A 19,837-nucleotide genomic window follows, 5' to 3' on the forward strand; every position below is an offset into this window, starting at 1 on the left:
AGTATACTTCCTGTCTCTGAATTTCTTGTGTAGACATGTCATATAAATGAAATCATATTATGTGGTCTTTTGTGACTGGTTTCTTTCACTTAGAGTATTTTCAATGTTCATCTGTGTTGTAGCATGTATCAAGACTTCATTTTAGAATTGAATAATATTCTACTGTAAAGGTGTATTTATCTACTAGTTATTTACATTATATTTATCCACTAGTTAGTGGACATTTGGGTTATTTCCTTTATCTGGCTAGTATGAATAATGCTGCTGTGAACACTCATGTACTAGTTTTTGTGTGGACATATGTTTTCATCCTCTTTAGTTTATGACTAGGAATGGAATTTCTGGGTCATATGGTAACTCTATATCTAATCTTTTGAGGAACTGTCAGAATATTTTCCATACTGGCTGCACAATTTTACATTCCCATCAGCAGTGTATGAAGGTTCCAATTTCTCAACACCTTGCCAATACTTACTATTTGTTTTTTAAAAATTATTACAAAATCCGTCCTAGTGGAGTGGTATTTCACTGTGGTTTGGATTTGCCTTTTCCCTAATAACTAGTGATATTGAGCATGTTTTCATGTACCTATTGACTAGTTGTATGTCTTTTTTAGAGAACTATATTCAGGTCCTTTGCCCAGTTAAAATTTGGATTATTTGTTTTTTTTTTTTTAATTATTGAGTTTTAAGAGTTCTTTATGTATTCTAGAAACAGGTTGCTTTTTTGATATGTAATTTGTAGAAGGTTTTCTTACAGTTTGTGGGTTATCTTCTTTCTTATGGTATTCTTTGAGACACAGAAGTTTAATTTTAATGAAGTCCAATTTATCAGTTATTTCTTTTGTTGATTGTATTTTGATGTCATACCTAAGAAACTATTGCCTAACTATAAAGATTTATACCTATGTTTTCTTCTAAGAGTTTTATTCTTTAGCTTTTATGGTTAGGTATTTGATCCATTTTAAGTTAATTTTTTATATATGGTATAAGGGTAGGGATGCAAATTAATTCTTGTGAGTATGGATATCCAGTTGTTTCAGCACCATTTGTTGAAAAGACTGTTCCTTTCCCACTGAGTTGTATTGGCATTTTTGTAAAAAATCAATTGACCACAAACATGAAGTTTTATTTCTGGACTCTCAGTTCTATTCTACTGACTTGCATATCTATACTTACAGCAGTACCTCACTGTTTTGATTACTGTAACTTTGTAATAAGTTTTGAAATTTGGATTTGTGAGTTTTCCAACTTTTTCTGTTTCAAGATTTTTCTTTCTTCTTTTTTTTTTTTTTAATATTCTGGGTGTCATGAATTTCCATAGGAATTTTAACTTGTCAGTTGTTGCAGAGAGGTCAGATGACATTTGAATAGGAATTGCACTGAATCTGTAGATCAGTTTCAGGGAGAGTATTCCCATCTTAATGAAATTAAAGTCATTCATGAATGTGGTATATCTTTTTGTTTATTCAAGTCTCCTTTCATTTCTTTAAACAGTATTTTGTAGTTTGCAAAGTATAAGTGTTACACTTCGTTTGTTAAAATTTAATCCTAAGTGTTTTAAATTTTTGATGCTATTATAAATGGAATTGTTTTTCTAATTTGATTTTCAGTTTGCACATTGCTGCTGTAGAGAAATACAATCAATTTTTGTATATTGATATTATATCCTGCAACTTTACCAAACTTATTTATAAGTTCTAATTGTGTTTTAGCAGATTACCTAAGATTTTCTATATACAGAATTGTCATATGCAAATAGAGATATTTTACTTCTTCATTTCCAATCTGGATGACTTTTCTTTCTCTCTTTCTTCATTCCTTCCTTTTCTTTCCTTTCTTACTTCATTTTTATTTAATGCCCTGGCTAGAAATTCCAGTATGGTGTTGAATAGAAGTGGCAAGAGTGGACATCCTTGTCTTCCTCTTGATCTTAGGGAGAAAACATTAAATATGATATTGAGTTTTTGTACATGCCCTTCGTCAGGTTGAGGATGTTATCTTTTTTGGGAGGCAGGGTGCCGGAGAGGGCACATCATTCAGCTTGTAGGATCTTAGTTCCCTGAGCAGCGATTGAACCCAGGCCCTTGGCAGAATCGTAGAGTCCTAAACATTAGACTGCTAGGGAATTCCCTGAGGATGTTATCTTTTAGTCTTAGTTTATTGAGTGTTTTTATCATGAAGAGGTTGAATTTTATGCATTTGTTCTTAATTACACTTCACCATAAACCATTTAATAAAAATCTCAGTTTGATTTATATTCATTTACTTGTACTGATTTGAAATTACCTTGTACTATACAGGAAAGATTGGCTAAAAACTTGTTAAGTAAAGAAGACCACATTGAGTATATTACTGTCTAAAAAGCCTTAAGAAATTTAGCTTATTTTGATACAAGTAGTTGCTTCTGCTCATCCTGTATGTTCATTAAGCTATTTCAGGAAGGATTCTTCCTGTTGTTGTTGTTGTTGTTTAGTCGCTGAGTCGTGTCCGACTCATGAACTGCAGCACGCCAGGCTTCCCTGCCCTTTACTATCTCCTGGAGTTTGCTCAAACTCATGTCACTGAGTCAGTGATGCCATCAAACCATCTCATCCTGTGTCACCCCCTTCTCCTCTTGCCCTCAGTCTTTCCTAGCATCAGGGTCTTTTCCAATGAGTCAACTCTTTGCATCATGTGGCCAAGGTATTGGAGCTTCAGCTTCATCACCAGTCCTTCCAATGAATATTTAAGGTTGATTTCCTTTAGGATTGACTGGTTTGATCTCCTTGTTATCCAAGGGACTCTCAAGAGTGTTCTCCAGCACCACAGTTCAAAAGCACCAATTCTTCGACACTCAGCCTTCTTTATAGTCCAACTCTGACATCCATACATGACTATTGGAAAAACCATAGCTTTGACTATATGGACCTTTGTGGGCAAAATGATGTCTCTGCTTTTTAATACACTGTCTAGGTTTGTCATAGTTTTTCTTCCAACAAGCAAGTGTCTTTTAATTTCACGGCTACAGTCACCGTCTGCAGTGATTTTGGAGGCAAAGAAAATGAAATCTGACAGTTTCCACATTTTCCCCATCTATTTGCCACAAAGTGATAGGACTGGATGCCATGATCTTCATTTTTTGAATGTTGAGTTTTAAGCCAGCTTCTTCACTCTCTTTCACTTTCATCAAGAGACTCTTCAGTTCTTCTTCACTTTCTGCCATAAGGGTGGTGTCATCTGCATATCTGAGGTTATTGATATTTCTCCTGGCAATCTTGATTCCAGCTTGTGCTTCATCCAGCCCGGCATTTCGAATGATGTACTCTGCATGTAAGTTAAATAAGCAGGGTGACAATATACAGCCTTGATGTGCTCCTTTCCCAATTTGGAACCAGTCTGTTGTTCCCTCTCCAGTTCTAACTGTTGCTTCTTGACCTGCATACAGATTTCTCGGAAGGCCAGTAAGGTGGTCTGGTATTCCCATCTCTTGAAGAATGTTCAAACTTCCACACAATTGCACTTATCTCACATGTTAGCAAAGTAATGCTCAAAATTCTCCAAATCAGGCTTCAACAATATGTGAACTGTGAACTTCCAGAAGTTCAAGCTGGATTTAGAAAAGGCAGAGGAGCCAGAAACCAAATTGCCAGCATCCTTTGGATCATCGAAAAAGAAGTTACCTTTGTTAATTTCTTATTTTAATCCATGAAGAAGAACAGGGAGAGAATAACTGAGATTCTTATACCCTGGATGATCTTCTTTGTGGCCTGATACCAGGCTTACTTTATAATTCCTGTACTTTATTATTCTACCTATAATAGTTAAAAATTAAATTAATTGTACTTGATTGATTAAGGAGAAAAATGATTTTTCACCAGCCTTTAACCTCTAGATGGCAGCATGAGTCTTACTGTACTTCTGGCTTTTTCTCTATCCATATCTCTTGAACTGGGTTTCTGATTGAGATACAAATGGTTATGACTTTACTGGACTACTTGCCTAACTTTGTTGATGCCTTGCTTGAGTTTTAGCTTTTTGTTTTTCCTTTTCATCTCTCCATATTTTAAAAAATATTCCTTTCTTAAGCAGTGTGTAGTTTTGATGCTCAGTTTCCCTGCTGTCAGAAATAACATTTTGCTTATGATTAAGGAGGTTGGTAGAAAAAAACAAAAATGAGGTGATTTAATTCAGTAACTTCCATACCTGGGTCTAAGACCCTCAGAATGGCTTCGGCTCTCTCATCTCAGATTGTCTTGTTCTGTCCTTAAACTCTCCTGCTTATCAAGTAGTATCAGACAATGCTTTATTAAAGTAGGAATGTTAGCTAAAATTGATTAAATAAACCTAGATTTTCAAGGAGAGTTTGTTTTAAAATAAAGTTTTCAAGTGCTTAGCCATTTTGAGTGATGAGATAATAGCAAAAGAAGAAAGTGTTCAATTAAGCAACTGTTTGAGTGCCTACTTCCTACAAAGCTCTGTAGGGGATATGAAGATGAATAAGACATAATTACTGCCCTTGTGCAGATTAAAACCTAGAAAATGGAGATAAGACAGTTAAGTAAATGATTCTTAATGGAAGGTAGAGGAGATAAGCTCTGTAAGAGTACTGAGAACTCTGGGGATGGGGGAGAAGTGGCAGTTACATTTGACTGCTACAGAAATGGCAGATAAGTTTCATATTGTTTGTCAACACAGATTGATTAGTGAGGATTTCCTAGGGCTGTTGGACTGAGAATTTTGAGGAGTCTTGATTCAGAGAAGTCCATTAGTGTGGTCTGCTGTGGACCAGGGAAAGGGGTGTGGTAGTACTTACTGTTTCTGGATCACTGTAGATAAACTTTTTAAAGAACACAGGTTTTTGATGTGGAAATGGAAACGGACCATATTCCAGGTGGAATGAACATCTGGAGCAAGCAGAGTTTGAAAGAACAGTTATGCTCAAGGAACAGTGTGTGTGATTTAATGCGGTCTTTAAGAAGCCCAGGTTATATTAGGGCTCATAAGAACTAAATGGAGGGAAATAGGAGCTGTACTGAGGGATGAGGAATTAGACTCATATAGGTAATGGGGAGTGTGTGAAATGTTCTTTAAAAAGTATTTTAATGACTGTTACGTTAACTAATTTTTGTTATAGATGGTTTGTAGAGATACTTTTTTTACTAAAAGATCGTTTATCACAAATTTGTTTACTATAAAGATAAAGAAGAAAGTAAGAATAACCATAGCCTTACCAGTAAGAGATGGCCACTGTTGATGTGTTTCTTGGTCCTGGCCCTCCCTTTTCTATTTGTGTAGGGATGTGTGTTTACATTTCTACTTGGACCCATATATATACACAGGCATGCTTTTTAACATAAGTGAGGCTATAATGTATGTATAGTATGTAGTTTTTGCCTGTGCTCCCCCTCCCATTCTTTGTATCTTAAGCATTTTTCTGCGTCATTAAAAATTCTACCACTGAAGATTTCTGAGTAGGGAAGTCATGCACCTTTAAGAGGCATCATGCGTAGGATAGAACGTAATGGTAGAGACAGGAGGCTGGACGCTGGAAGGACTGTGAGTCCAGCAAGAAGGATTGAGGGCTTGAATGAATGAATGAATTAGCAGTGCTAATGGAAAGAAGCGTACCAACAATAGATGTTTCAGGTATATCATTTTCGGTACTAGATGGGTAAACTGTCTCGATGGGGAGTAAACTGTAGTTTACCATGATGTTTTGAACCTGCTTAAGGACAGGAAAGTCAGAAAGAGAAGAAAGATTTGGTTAAACTACATATTCCTTGGTAGGTGGACTTCCCTGGTAGCTCAGAGGGTGAAGTGTCTACCTGCAATGTGGGAGACCTGAGTTTGATCCCTGGGTCCGGAAGATCCCTGGAGAAGGAAATGGCAACCCACTCCAGTACTCTTGCCTGGAAAACCCCATGGACAGAGGAACCTGGTAGGCTACAGTCCATGGGGTCGCAAAGAGTTGGACACGACTGAGCGACTTCACTTTCACTTTCACTTAGTAGGTGGGCATCTTAATTGTTTTAGAAATAAGTAAAAGCCATTTGTATAGGTTAGTGTTATTAATAGGATGAAAACAATGCTTTTGCCTAGTTTAGGCACATCATTTAGGTAATAAGTAACGTTTTAGTTATTTGTTTTTTCAGTGAAATGCATGTGTGAAATAAGATATCCATAATTTCAGAAATGGGCTTTGGGGGTCTCTGTACCCTTTGGCAGATCATTGCACCACTCAATTGAATAGATTACTTTTGCATAGTTTTCTTGCATAGTAATGCTTTTCCATTCAGTTAGCTACCTAGAGCTATGAAGGAAACTGTTGTGTTCTTTGTATATGGTAGACATCCAAATCTTTGTTAACTGGAAAAAAATATAAATAGTTTAAACTTGAATAATGGCAATTGGCCCAAAATATTTGATGTTGATGCATCTATTTTGTTGTTGTTTTTCAGTCACTAAGTTGTGTCTGACTCTTTGCAGACCCATGGATTTGCAGCATGTCAGACTTCCCTGTCCTTCACTATCTCCCAGAGTTTGCTCAGATTCATGTCCATTGAATCAATGATGCTATCTAATCATCTCATCCTCTGCTGCCCCCTTTCCTTTTGTCTTCAGTCTTTCCTCGCGTGAGAGTCTTTTCCAGTGAGTCAGCTCTTTGCATCAGGTGGCCAAGGTATTGGAGCTTCAGCTTCAGCATCAGTCCTTCCAATGAATATTCAGGGTTGATTTCCTTTAGGATTGACTGGTTTGATCTCCTTGCGGTCCAAGGGACTCTCAACAGTCTTCTCCAGCACCACAGTTCAAAAGCGTTCATTCTTTGGCACTCAGCCTTCTTTATGGTCCAGCTCTCACATCTGTACATAACTTCTGGAAAAACCATAGCTTTGACTACGAACCTTTGTCAGCAAAGTGATGTCTCTGTTTTTTAATACACTGTCTAGGTTTGTCATAATTTTCCTTCCAAGGAGCAAGCATCTTTTAATTTCATGGCTGCAATCACTATTCACAGTGATTTTGGAGCCCAGGAAATTAATTGATGCATCTATTAATTAATAGCAAAGTTTTGATTGTATCTGCATCAGGGTTAAGTCTTCCTGTGAGTGAAGATTGCATTTTACATGTAGTTGGAGATCTGTGGGATCTCTAATTAAGAGGGAAGTATACTGCCAAATTGTCTTCCAGAAAAGTGTTTCCTACCCCTACCCCCTTGCTAACACCAAATATTACGTTTTTTAAAAATCATTGCCAACTTTATAGGCAGAATATTAATACCTTGTGTTAATGTTTATTTTTCTTCACTTGTGATAATGAACTTTTTCATGTTTCTTGACGCTGTCCATTAACAAGGACTAGAAATTGAAGAAAATATAAATTTAAATTATTTTAACGTGAAAAATTAAGCTAGCAAACTTGATTCAAAAGCACTTTATGGGCAGTATTGTAATCTGCATTTTTCAAATACCAAATGAAACTTGTCTTTGTTTTCTGCATTACCATACCATCTCGCCATAGTCATTAGCATTTCATCCTATTTAGGTAGTAATACAGTATAAAATCCAGAAATCCCACTTTGAAGGGATCAGAGATATTCCTCATAATTAGAAATTGTCAGTTTAGCCTTAAGTATTTTGTTTTTAAAAATGTATTATGATAATGGGGAAAAATACATGCCATTATTTCTCATTTTTCCCTTGGTTAACAAATTAGGATACACAAAGCCTCAAATTACCTTTAAGGCTTATAAACATTCATATCTTTTATCCATTAGTCAAGTTATTTCATAAACCCAACATTGCCTCTGCAGTGGTTTTACACACAAAGAGGATTTTACCATAAAATGCTTGTGGTGTTTTATTCTCTTCTGACTTTGGGGTGGGGAAGGGAAAGATAGAGGTAAGCAGGCAGGGCTTAAATTAATTTTTTTGAGGTTGGTTTCAAAGTAGTATTCTGCATAGTTCTACAAAATGTGTGATAGGTAAGGGGATGTACATAGTCAAAGAATTTAAAGTTTAGCAGGGAATAACCAAGTACAGTAGGTACTGTATTCCATATTTGTACAGTAGATGACAATGTAGCCAGTAAAAATCATGTTAAAGCCATAAAGAGCATTTAAGGACAGAAAAATGCTCATGATATGTAAAGATAATTGCAAGTGAAAATGCAAGTGAAAAGTTGCAGAACACAAAGTCAGCAGTTTTTTTCCTTCTTTTTTCCCTTTTGTTTTAAGAGCATGGGTGTAGACATGACTGGAAGGAAAAATACTAGTATTTTTTTTAATTTTTATCTTTTAAATTATGAAAGTATGATAACACCTTACAGGAGACTTGGAAAATACAGAACAAAGTTACGTTAGTTCCACTATATATTACAGTTATTTTTTAAGTAGATAAATTAAGATTTTTGGTTGGAATTTTAATATCAAACTGTCAAAATTAATAGAATGAATATACAGAGAAGCAGAAGAATATAGTATACCTGAAAAGCACTGTGAACCAATTCAACATAATTAAGATTTATACAATTTTCACACAACAGTAGGATACAAATTGTATTCAAGTTCCCATAGACTGTAAACTAAAAGGCACTGGAACATATCCAGTGACTTAAAACAAGGTGCAAAAATTTCATAGTCTAAAGGTATTGAAACCATACAGAGTCTGTTCTCTTATCACTTGGATTATGTTAGAAGTCAATATCAAAAGATATTTGAAAATAGCTCACATATTTTCAAGTGTAATGTGAAATTTACTGAGAGATGTCTTCAACTTAGCCATCAAAAGTCTCAATAACGTTAGACTGAAAAAAAAAACCCACAGAGGGTGATTGCAGAGAAGAAAGCAAATTTAAATTTAAAGAAAATTTAAATGAGAAATTAATACTTGTATGTTTTAATCGCTATCTTGAGTGATTTTTTAAAGTTTTCTAAATTATCAACAGTGACCACATTCTGTTCTGAGTGGGGAAAAGCTATCTTGAAAAATAAAGAAAAATTATGTGCCATTCTAGAAACAAAATTATAGTTACTTGAAAGATCTTAATTTCCTGCACAGTTAAAATTTTAAAGAAAAGAGTTCTTTGCTTTCTGAATAAAAATGACTAGATCCATTAACAAAAATTGATCATTCTAAGCAAGTGATGAATAGCAAAGTGAAAGTTAATGATATTAATACTTCATTTCCCATCCTAACCATGGCCTTCCATAAGTAGAAGTTGGGTAGCAAAAGGAGTGGTAAGCTCTTGAGTCAGGGGCAAGAGATGATTCAGTTTGTGAAAGAGGCATCTTTTCATAAGCAAACACTGGCCAAGATTTTGTTCAGCTTTATGTTTTCAGCCTTTCTTCTTTGTAGCTGAAGAACCAAACTCAAGTCATAAGCTACTCAATGGGAGCAAAGCCCCATGTAGAGTGTGTATTAGTCTAAATGGAAGTGCAGCTGTTTGAGAAGTAAATGGGCCTGATAATTTTTTTTCCCCTTTGGCTTGGAATACTGTATATGGTTTTGTTATGACAAAGAGGAGAGAAAAACTGAATAATTGCAGTTATTAGGTATGCATGCAAGTTGAGTTTCTTTCCAGGCTTTGGGTATAAGAATGACTGTTTCTGCTCCTGGGGAAGTAAACTGACATTTTCTGATATTTTTGTTTGACTCTCTTATTTGTTTCATTTTTGATACTCTAGAGATTTCAACAAAATGAAGAGTGTTTTTTTTTTTTTTTTTAATGTAATATCAGTTCCTTTTCTTTTTTTCTTAATTCTCAATACTGTTTTGTGTTGGAAATATGACCTGGGAGGGTGGTGATATTACATGAGAATTTGTAGGTGATAATAGAGTACTTTGCTGTGGGAAGTCTAGAAAAATAATAACTTTGTGGTACCTAGAAGTCTTAATCTCTAACCATTAAGTCTAAATTAAAAGCTTGGCCAAAGCTACCAATGTTTGGTGTAACTGAAAAAGATTTGAGAAATATAATAGAAAAAAGAATGGTATTTTTAAAGGAAGAACTGTTATATTTGATTGACTCTGTTATAGGAGAATACATTTAAAATTGGTTGGATAATAGTGAAGAAATCCTTTGAGAGAATAGTTGAATTTGACAGGTTAAAGTTTTGGATATTGAATACAAAAAGAACTAAAATGAGACTTTAGATTCAGGATATAAAAATATTCCACTGTTCTATATCATTTTTTGTTCTTGAATACATTTTTTAAAATGGAAGGTATACATGGAGAAATGTACACAGATTATGTACAGCTCAATGAATTTTCATAAAACAACACTCCCATATAACTGTGACCTTGAACAGATAAAAAAATAGAACCTTTCCAATATATAATACCTCCTCATGCCCCTCTCAGTCACTACCTGCCCTTGACTCAAAGTCAAGCACTGTTATGACTTACAATATAAAAGAGTTTTGCTTGTTTTTGAACTTTAAGTGGAATCACCAACTATATACTCTTTTTTGGTTAGCTTTTGCTCACCATTTTGATTATGACATGCATGCATGTCATTGTCTTTAGCAGTCATTTGCTGTTTTTGAATTTTAGTTTGGCGATATTTTCCTTTTGTGTTAATGCTGCCCCTGTCATTTTAATTTAGGTTGTGATAATGTCACAGCTGTAGTATTTTCGAAATAAATAGTAAATTACTTCCGTAACTTGGGGTGATTGATTTCTTCTCCCACTTCTCCTCCATGGGAGTATCAGAATATCATTATTGGTATTGAATGAAAAAATTCAAATTGAGACAAAGAAGGTATTTTTCCTCAACTCACTGATTTCCTGATTTGATGTGTAACTTTTCTGACACCCTTGTTGAGTGATGCATTTTTGTGTATATTACCATTTGTCATTTGCAAATCCTTGGAAACTACTTTCCTAGAAAAGCCAAAGCACTTTCCCCTCCTCCCCACTGTGTGGCATCTGGGCTCTTGGTTCCCCTACCAGGGAATGAACCTGTGCCCCCTGCCTTGGGAGCATGAAGTCTTAACTACTAGACCACTAAGGCCTGTCAAAGCATCTTTAACTATTTTCTTTGTTGACTAACTTGGGCATTACATGCAGAAAGAAGTTGCATAATGAGCTAATAACACAGTTGATACATATAATTATTTTAGAATAGGAATAGAAAGAATAAGGAAGATTTTAGTTTCGTGTTCAGTTCAGTTGCTCAGTTGTGTCTGACTCTTTGCAGCCCCATGGACTGCAGCATGCCAGGCCTCCCTGTTCATCACTAGCTCCTGGAATTTACTCAAACTCACGTCCATTGTGTCGGTGATGCCATCCAACCATCTCATCCTCTGTCATCCCCTTCTCCCGCCTTCGATCTTTCCCAGCATCAGGATCTTTTCAAGTGAGTCAGCTCTTTGCATCAGGTGGCCAAAGTATTGGAGTTTCAGCTTCAACATCAGTCCTTCCAATGAGTATTCAGGACTGATTTCCTTTAGGGTGGACTGGTTGGATTGCCTGGCAGTCCAAGGGACTCTCTAGAGTCTTCTCCAGCACCACAGTTCAAAAACATCAGTTCTTCGGCACTCAGCTTTCTTTATAGTCCAACTCTCACATACATGACTACTGGAAAAACCATAGTCTTGACTAGATGGACCTTTGTTGGCAAAGTAATGTCTCTGCTTTTTAATATGTTGTCTAGGTTGGTCTTGGTAGGTCATAACTTTCCTAGTTTCGTATTAGTTATTAAAATTTCCATCCCTTAATTATAACAATATAGGACAGATCTTTTTGTGTGTGTTTGGACACCAATATGGCTAGTGGTCTAAGAAATACAGAGTAATATAAAATGGAAACAGAAGATCTAAGCAATAGAGAATTGTTAGAACAGAGAAAAGTTGTTTGGATGGGATTGGAAAACCGCAGGGAATTACCCTGGAGCCATTGATTTCAGATGGATTATTAATGACTTAGTTAAGTGCTGTGCTTATAGACCTAACAATTTGCCCTGCAGTGAGAAATCCACCTTGTGCAGTGGATTATGTTTAGAAACAGTTGAGCCTGCTAGATAGGCTTCTTTTGAGGAATAGTTTTAGGCATTAAAAAAAAAAAGAGGCAACTTCGTGGGGACTGGAGCTACATCTTGTGAAAATCAATGTGTTCACTTCCCCAGTCAACTAGGAAGGAAAGGCAGCATGAAGAAGAAAATACCTGAGGAAAAAGAGCTTGTCTGGGCATCTTTGCTGTGATGGTTTAGGAAATCAGCTTTAGCACTGTACATGATCTTTAGTGGCTTACTGTTTAGCATGGTTTTTCTTTTTCGGTTCATAGATGCTTTGTAGAAATGAGTACATTGTACCTAATGTACATGTGAGCAGTGACTTTATGGATGGATTTCATGATTCAAAACATGTCCACTGGAAGACTAGTTAATTGTTGGTATCAGTGGACATTTTGGGAGACTTGTTTTTAAGACAAGACTCTTAAGGTGCCAGAACCAAGGAATTATATCTTATCTATAAATTGGTAGGATGCAAAACTTGTTTGTCTGGTTTAAAGAAAGCTTTGGAAGAGTATACTACCTTGTTATAGTATATTCAGTTCAGTTCAGTTGCTGACTTGTGTCCGACTCTTTGCGACCCCGTAGACTGCAGCACACCAGGCTTCCCTGTCCATCACCAACTCCCAGAGCTTGCTCAAACTCCATCAAGTTGGTGATGCCATCCAACCATCTCATCCTCTGTCGTCCCCTTCTCCCACCTTCGATCTTTCCCAGCATTGGGCTCTTTTCCACTGAGTCACTTCTTCTCATCAGGTGGCCAGAGTATTGTTGGAGTTTCAGCTTCAGCATCAGTCCTTCCAGTGAATATTCAGGACTGATTTCCTTTAGGATGGACTGGTTTGATCTCCTTGCAGTTTAAGGGACTCTCAAGAGTCTTCTCCAACACCACAGTTCAAAAGTATCAATTCTTTGGCACTCAGCTTTCTTTATAGTCCAGCTCTCACATCCATACATGACTACTGGAATAACCATAGCTTTGACTAGATGGACCTTTGTTGGTGAAGTAATGTCTCTGCTTTTTAATATGCTGTCTAGGTTGGTTATAGCTTTCCTTCCAAGGAGCAGGTGTCTTTTAATTTCATGGCTGCAGTCACCATCTGCAGTGATTTTTGGAGTCCCAAAAAATAAAGTCTGTCACTGTTTCCATTGTTTCCCCATCTATTTGCCATGAAGTGATGGGACTGGATGCCATGATCTTAGTTTTTTGAATGTTGAGCTTTAAGCCAGCTTTTTCACCCTCCTGTTTTACTTTCATCAAGAGGCTCTTTAGTTATTCTTTGCTTTCTGCCATAAGTGTGGTGTCATCTGTGTATCTGAGGTTATTGATATTTCTCCCAGCAATCTTGATTCCAATTTTTGAATCTTGTAGTATATTAGCTTACAGGAATTGCAGTATAGCTTAAGAAATACCTCTGTCTGTTGAAACTCAGGCTAGTGGGGAGATTGATGACCTGAAGATAACATAAGGGAAAGAATAATTACCTGAAGATAAGTGGATAGGAGCCAGGTGATAAATAGCTAATATTAATAGGAAAGGAGAAAATAGTAATTAAGAGCTTGGGTTCTGGAAGCTTTATTACAGCCTTATTATGAATCTCGATCTATCACTTAGGCAAGTAACTTGACTTTCTTAGCCCTAATTTCTTCATTTGTGAAATGGAGATGAAAATCTTAGAATAGTGGTTCTCAAACTTTTTGGTGTCAGGACTCCTTTGCACTCTTAGAAGTTAATGTTGATCCCCGAAAGCTCTTGTTTATGTGGATTATATGTGTATTTTATGTATATTTAATTTCTGAATTTAATTCAGAATTTAAAACAAATTTAAAAATACTTAATAGTTTAAAAATAGGAATAAACCCATTACATGTTAATATAAATAATTTTATGAAGGGTAACTATTTGCCAAACAAAAAATATTGATAAGAGTGGCAGTTTTTACATTTTTCAAATACCCTTAATGTTTGGATTGATAAAGAGCTAAGTTTTCATATCTGCTGCTTCTTTCACTATGTTATGATACCTTTTGTTAGGTAGGCTCTAGATAACTTCAGTGTTCACTTCTGAGAGAATAAGTGAAAAAGCCATCTTAGTATCATACATGTAGTTTTGAACTCATGGACCCTCTGAAAGGGGCTTAGTGATCCCCAGGATCCTCAGGGTTTTCCTGACCATTCACTTTGAGATGTTACCTTAGAATATTGTTTTGATGATTTAATACAATATTATTTATAAAATCTTAGCATAGTATATTAGTACTTAGTAAGTGCTTAAAAGCTGTTATTACCATCATGGGCAGCATATGAGGAATTTTAAGCATAGTAAGTAGTGTATAAATCATATGTATTTTCTTAAAAGACTTACTTTGCCAACATGGTAGACAATGGGGTGGTAATAAAGAAAAGTGGTAACATGGGAGGCAAGTTAGATTTCTCTTTTTTAAATTAAATTTTTAAATTTTTAACTGAAGGATAATTGCTTCACAGTATTGTGTTGGTTTCTGCCAAACATCAATATGAATCAGCCATAGGTATACCTAAGTCCCCTCCTTCTTGTCCCCTTTTCCAGCGAGTCAGCTCTTTGTATCAGGTGGCCAAAGTGTTAGAGCTTCAGCATCAGTCCTTCCAGTGAATATTCAGGGTTGATTTCCTTTGGGATTGACTAGTTTGATCTCCTTGCAGTCCAGGGGACTCTCAAGAGTCTTCTCCAGCACCACAGTTCAAAAGCATCAGTTCTTTGGTGCTCAGCCTTCTTTATGGTCCAACTCTCACAACATGGGTGAATCTCAAAAACATTATACTAAATAAAGGAAGCCAGACACAAAAGATCACATATTATATTATTCCATTTATATGAACCATCCTAGGTATGTAAATTCATAGAGACAGAAGGGAGATTGGTGATTGCCAGGGGCAAGAGAAAGAGGGAAATGGGGGCTATCTGAGTAATGGGTAAAGGATTTTTTGGTGGGTGATGAAAATGTTTTGTAACTTATATAGGTGGTAGTTGAAAAAATACTGTGAATATACTAAATGCCATTGAATTGTACACTTTGAAAACTCACTTTAAAAAATGCAGATTCGATTCAGTTTTTAAAAATGCATAGTATGATATTTGACACCTAAAAAGCTGTCACTAAATCTTAAATTTTATTATTGCCTAGTGCACCTTTATCAGGAATTTAGCTCTGTGACATTGATCATCAGTTTCTTCAGTTGAAAAATGAAGTTGTTGGACTAAAAGACCTCTCAGAACCTTGTAGCATTAAAATTCAGTATTTTAAGGCATAGTATTTAATTCTTGACAAAGGCTGAATCATGGGGACTTCCCTGGTGGTCCAGTGGCTAAGACTTTGAGCTCCCAATGCAGGGGGCCCAGGTTTGATCCCTGATCAGGGAACTGGATCCCACATGCCACAGCTAAGACCCAGAGCAGCCAAATATATAAATAAATATTAAAAAAAAAAAAAGACTGAGTCATGTAAGACTTCTTGGTTATATTAAGGATATTGGACGATATTCTAAGATCTCTGACAAGTCAATGGAGGGCATAGGCAAGGAATATTCAGGATTTGGCTGTGTAGAGACTGGTCTGAAGGGGGATGGGAGAAGAACTAGGGAGATCATTGCAGCAGTCTATAGACTGTGGTGCTGGAACTTCTGGCATGGTCCAGTGGCTGGACTGCCTTGCAATGGAAGGGATGCAGGTTTGACCGTGGGTCAAAGATCCTGCATGCCTCAGGGCAACCAAGCACGCGTGCTCAAACTACTGACCTGTGCACTCTGGAACCCGTGAGACACACGCGGTGGGTGGAGTCCATGTACCTCAATGAAAGATCCTGCTTGATACAATGAATATTCCACATGCCACATAGCCAAATAAATTGGGAAAAAAGACCATGGTGCCTCGAACTAGGATGCTGATAGTGTACAGGGAGCGATGTCCTTGAATTTGAGAGCCATTTAGGACAAAGAGTAAGTCTTGATTGATTGGGTATAGAAGATCAGCAGAGGTGGGGAGGGAGAGGGTGTCAAGGATGACTTCTAGATTTCTCCTCTGGGCGTGTAAGTCAGTGGCACGAAGACAACAATGGAAGGATTTTTGCTTTTGGCTGAGATGGAGTATCAGGGACTAGATTCACCTTCTCACCTGAGACAGTTTTTTAAAAAACTACAAAAGATATGACCAGTGGTTTTTAGCACACTGTTAGTCAGGCAATAAAAGATCCCTGAGAGTTCGGAAGTAAAGGAGGTCTGCGCTGTGATTGTCTCAGTTTACCGTTTTGAGAGAGTTTCCAGGCTGCAGCGCTGGGAGGGGGAACTCAGGCAGAGAGCAGCAGACTCCCTGAGTTGAAGAAACAGCTAGGAGTGTGGAGAGACCAAGGTAGCTAGAGGTCAGAGGACAGAGTACCAGAGGGGAGAGGGCAGCTTGGAGAGAACCCTGGAGACCCGCAGAGGGTTCTGCTCCAGTCATCAGCTGAGTACTCGCCAGTGCAGTCTAGCGAGGAAGCTGTTATTCTTGAGGCTGAGGAGAGAGCCCCTCGAAAGGATTACAGGAAGGAACACTGGCTGGCACCACAGGGCCAGTAATAGTGCCTGCTCCCGCCAACCAAACTGCAAAATTCTCATTAGTCATAGGACTCAGAAGGGTTTGCCTCGGTAGTGGTGAAAACATTTGTCTTCCCTTCCAAACTTGACGCCTGTCACAACTAGAGAGCCTGCATGCTGCAACCACTGAGCCCTAGAGCCAGCGTCCGTGCGCTGCAGCTAAGACCCGACGCAGCCGAATATATTAAAAAGAAAATCTTACCAGACTGGACACTTCAAGTATGTGCAGTTCATCCTGTATGAATTACACCTCACTAAGGACTGATCTGTCAATCTGAATTTTTTCCCCTCTTCTCTTAAGGGTCTCTTCAACAAAAGTAATTTAAAATAACTAAAATGAGCCAATCACTGTGATAAAAATTGAGGCTGCATCAGTAAGCAAAACAGTCATGAGGAAGACACACATCAGACAGTTACAGAAATAATCTGTAGTGAGAGGGTTGTGATGAGTGTTGTGAAGTATAAGTTTCCATAACAACAAATCTCTGTGAGACCTCTTCTGATCTGTAAGGGGTGATCAGAGAAGGAAGTCTTTTCTGAGAATGAGACAAAAGGATTCTACAATCCGTCACTAAAGCTTTTTTAGAAAGAACAGCAGTGGAGGAACAAGTTTGTAAGGGAAGACAAGGAGTTTGTTATTTTTTTTATTTGAAGTATAATTGATACAATTTGTATTAGTTTTGGGTGTACCAAAACTAATAGTGATTCCAGGTTTTGGTTTTTTTTTCAGAGTATATTTCATTATAGGTTATTATACTGTTTAGTTTCATGTGCCATACTGTAAGTCCTTGTTTCTTATCTCTTTTATGTAGTAGTTTGTATCTGTTAATCACAGACTCCTAGTTTCCCCCCCTCCCTCCCCTTTGGTGGTAGCCACAGGTTTGTCTTCTATGTCTGTGAGTCTGTTTCTGTTTTGTATATAGATTCATTTGCATTATTTTTTAGATTACACAAATGAGTGCTATCGTACAGTTTTTGTCTTTCTCTGACTTCACTTGGCATAACATTCTCTAGGTCCATCCATGTTGCTGCAAATGACAGTATTTCTTATTTTTTATGACTGATTAATCTTGCATCACACACATATATATTATGGGCACTGGAGTTACTTCCATGTCTTGACTATTATAAATAGTGCTGCTGTAAACATTAAGGTGCGTGTATCTTTTTGAATGAGAGTTTTTGTTTTCTTTCTGGATATATTCTGAGGAATGGGATTTCTGATATATGGTAGCTCTATTTTTAGTGTTTTAAGGAACCTCCATACTGTTTTCCATGGACTTCCCTGGTAGCTCATCTGGTAAAGAATCCGCCTGCAGTGCAGGAGACCATAGTTTGATTCTTGCGTCAGGAAGAATCACTGGAGAAGGGATAGACTACCCACTCTAGTATTTTGGGGCTTCCCTGCTAGCTCAGTCAGTAAATAATCTGCCTGCAGTGCGGGAGACCTGAGTTTGGCCTCTGGGTTGGGAAGATCCCCTGGAGGAGGGCATGGCAACCCATTCCAGTATTCTTGCCTGGAGAATCCCCATGGACAAAGGATACTGGTGGGCTGCAGTCCATGTGGTCACAAAGAATCAGACATGACTGAGCAGCTAAGCACAGCACATACTGTTTTCCATAGTGGCTGAACCAATTTACATTCCCACCTGCAGTGTATAAGGGTTCCCTTTTCTATACATCCTCTCCAGCATTTATTGTTTGTAGACTTTTTGATGATAGCCATTCCATCTTGTGTGAGGTGATACCTCATTGTAGTTTTGATTTGCATTTCTCTAATAATTAGCAATGTTAAGTGTCCTTCATGTGCCTGTTGTCTGTCTCTTTGTCTCCTTTGGAAAAATGTTTATCAGGTCTTCTGCCCATTTTTGGGGCTTCCCTGGTGGCTCAGTGGTAAAGAATCCACCTGCAATGCAGGAGACACAGATTCCATGCCTGGGTCAGAAAGATCCCCTGGAGAAGGAAATGGCAGCCCACTCCAGTATTCTTGCCTAGGAAATCCTGTGGACAAGGGAGCCTGGCGGGCTACAGTCCATGGGGTTGCATAAGAGTCAGACACGACTTACCAACTAAACAACAACAGTCCACTTTTGATTGGGTTGTTTGTTTCTCTGCTGTTGAGTTGTATGAGCTGTCTGCATGTTTTGGAAATTAAGCCCTTATCAGTTGCATCTTTTGCAATATTTTCTCCCATTTCATAGGTTGTCTATTTATTTTGTTGATAGTTTACTGTGCAAAAGTTTTTAAGTTTTATTAGGTCCCATTTATTTATTTTTGCTTTTATTTCTTTTGCCCTGGGAGAGTAATCTCAGAAAATATTGCTACGATTTATGTCAAAGAATGTTTCACCTATGTTCTTTTCTAAGAGTTTTATGGTGTCATGTCTTACATTTAGATCTTTATTGAGTTGGATTTTTGACATGGGGTTTGGTTTTGGGCATGCATTCTCCAATGTGTAGGCTGTTGAATGCATGGGTGAGTGAGGAACCAGTGAAATAGGAGATGGAAATAGGAGTTTGGCTATTAAGAGGGAGAAAGGGTATTCGCAAGAGGAAGAAGTGGTCAAAGTTTCTTGTTTACTTTAGGACAGTGGACTTAGATATGTTTAAATTCTAGTGGCAAAGATGAAAAGATGGCAGAGAGGTGAAAGGGATAAAGTGTCAGCAAGGTCCCTGAGAGGGCTTGACGTGTTAGGGTTTAGAGCGCAGGTGCACTGGCCTTAGATTGATCATATGACTGGATCGTAACACGAGGAAAGAGATGCAGATTTCTATGCTGATGGGAAGGTGAGAGAGTGCCTCTTATGTTTAGATCACAGACATTCCTTTTCTTTCTCTCTCCGCTTTAAGTTATATGTCAAGAAATGAAGAGTGATTAATTAGGTTTTTAAAAAATTGCTCGTTTATTTTTGGTTGCGCTGAGTGTTCATTGCTGTGCTCAGGCTTTCTCTAGTTGCAGTGAGCGGGGGCTACTCTTCTTTTCGGCGCACGGTCTTCACCTTGCCGTGACTTCTGTTGTTGCAGAGCACAGGCTCTCGGCACGCAGGTTCCTCAGGTGCAGCACGTGGGCTCAGTAGTTGTGCTGCTCCGGCTTTTAGTTGCTTCGCAGCATGTGGAATCTTCCCAAACCAGGGATCGAATCCTTGGCCCCTGCATTGGCAGGTAGATTCTTAGCCACTTTGCCACCAGGTAAGTCCTTTAATATGCTTTTAATTAATGCTGGATGGCATCCAAAAA

At 37.6% G+C, this 19,837-nt stretch overlaps 1 protein-coding gene across 7 annotated transcripts in view; it reads left to right on the forward strand.

Annotated features, from left to right (window-relative positions):
• The window catches only part of LIN52 (lin-52 DREAM MuvB core complex component), a 108,623-nt gene that overhangs the window by 18,582 nt on the left and 70,204 nt on the right, over nucleotides 1-19,837 (forward strand). The gene's annotated exons all lie outside the window — the stretch shown is intronic.

Source organism: Cervus canadensis, chromosome 6, assembly GCF_019320065.1.
Source record: "Cervus canadensis isolate Bull #8, Minnesota chromosome 6, ASM1932006v1, whole genome shotgun sequence".
In the NCBI taxonomy this organism is placed as follows: domain Eukaryota; kingdom Metazoa; phylum Chordata; class Mammalia; order Artiodactyla; family Cervidae; genus Cervus; species Cervus canadensis.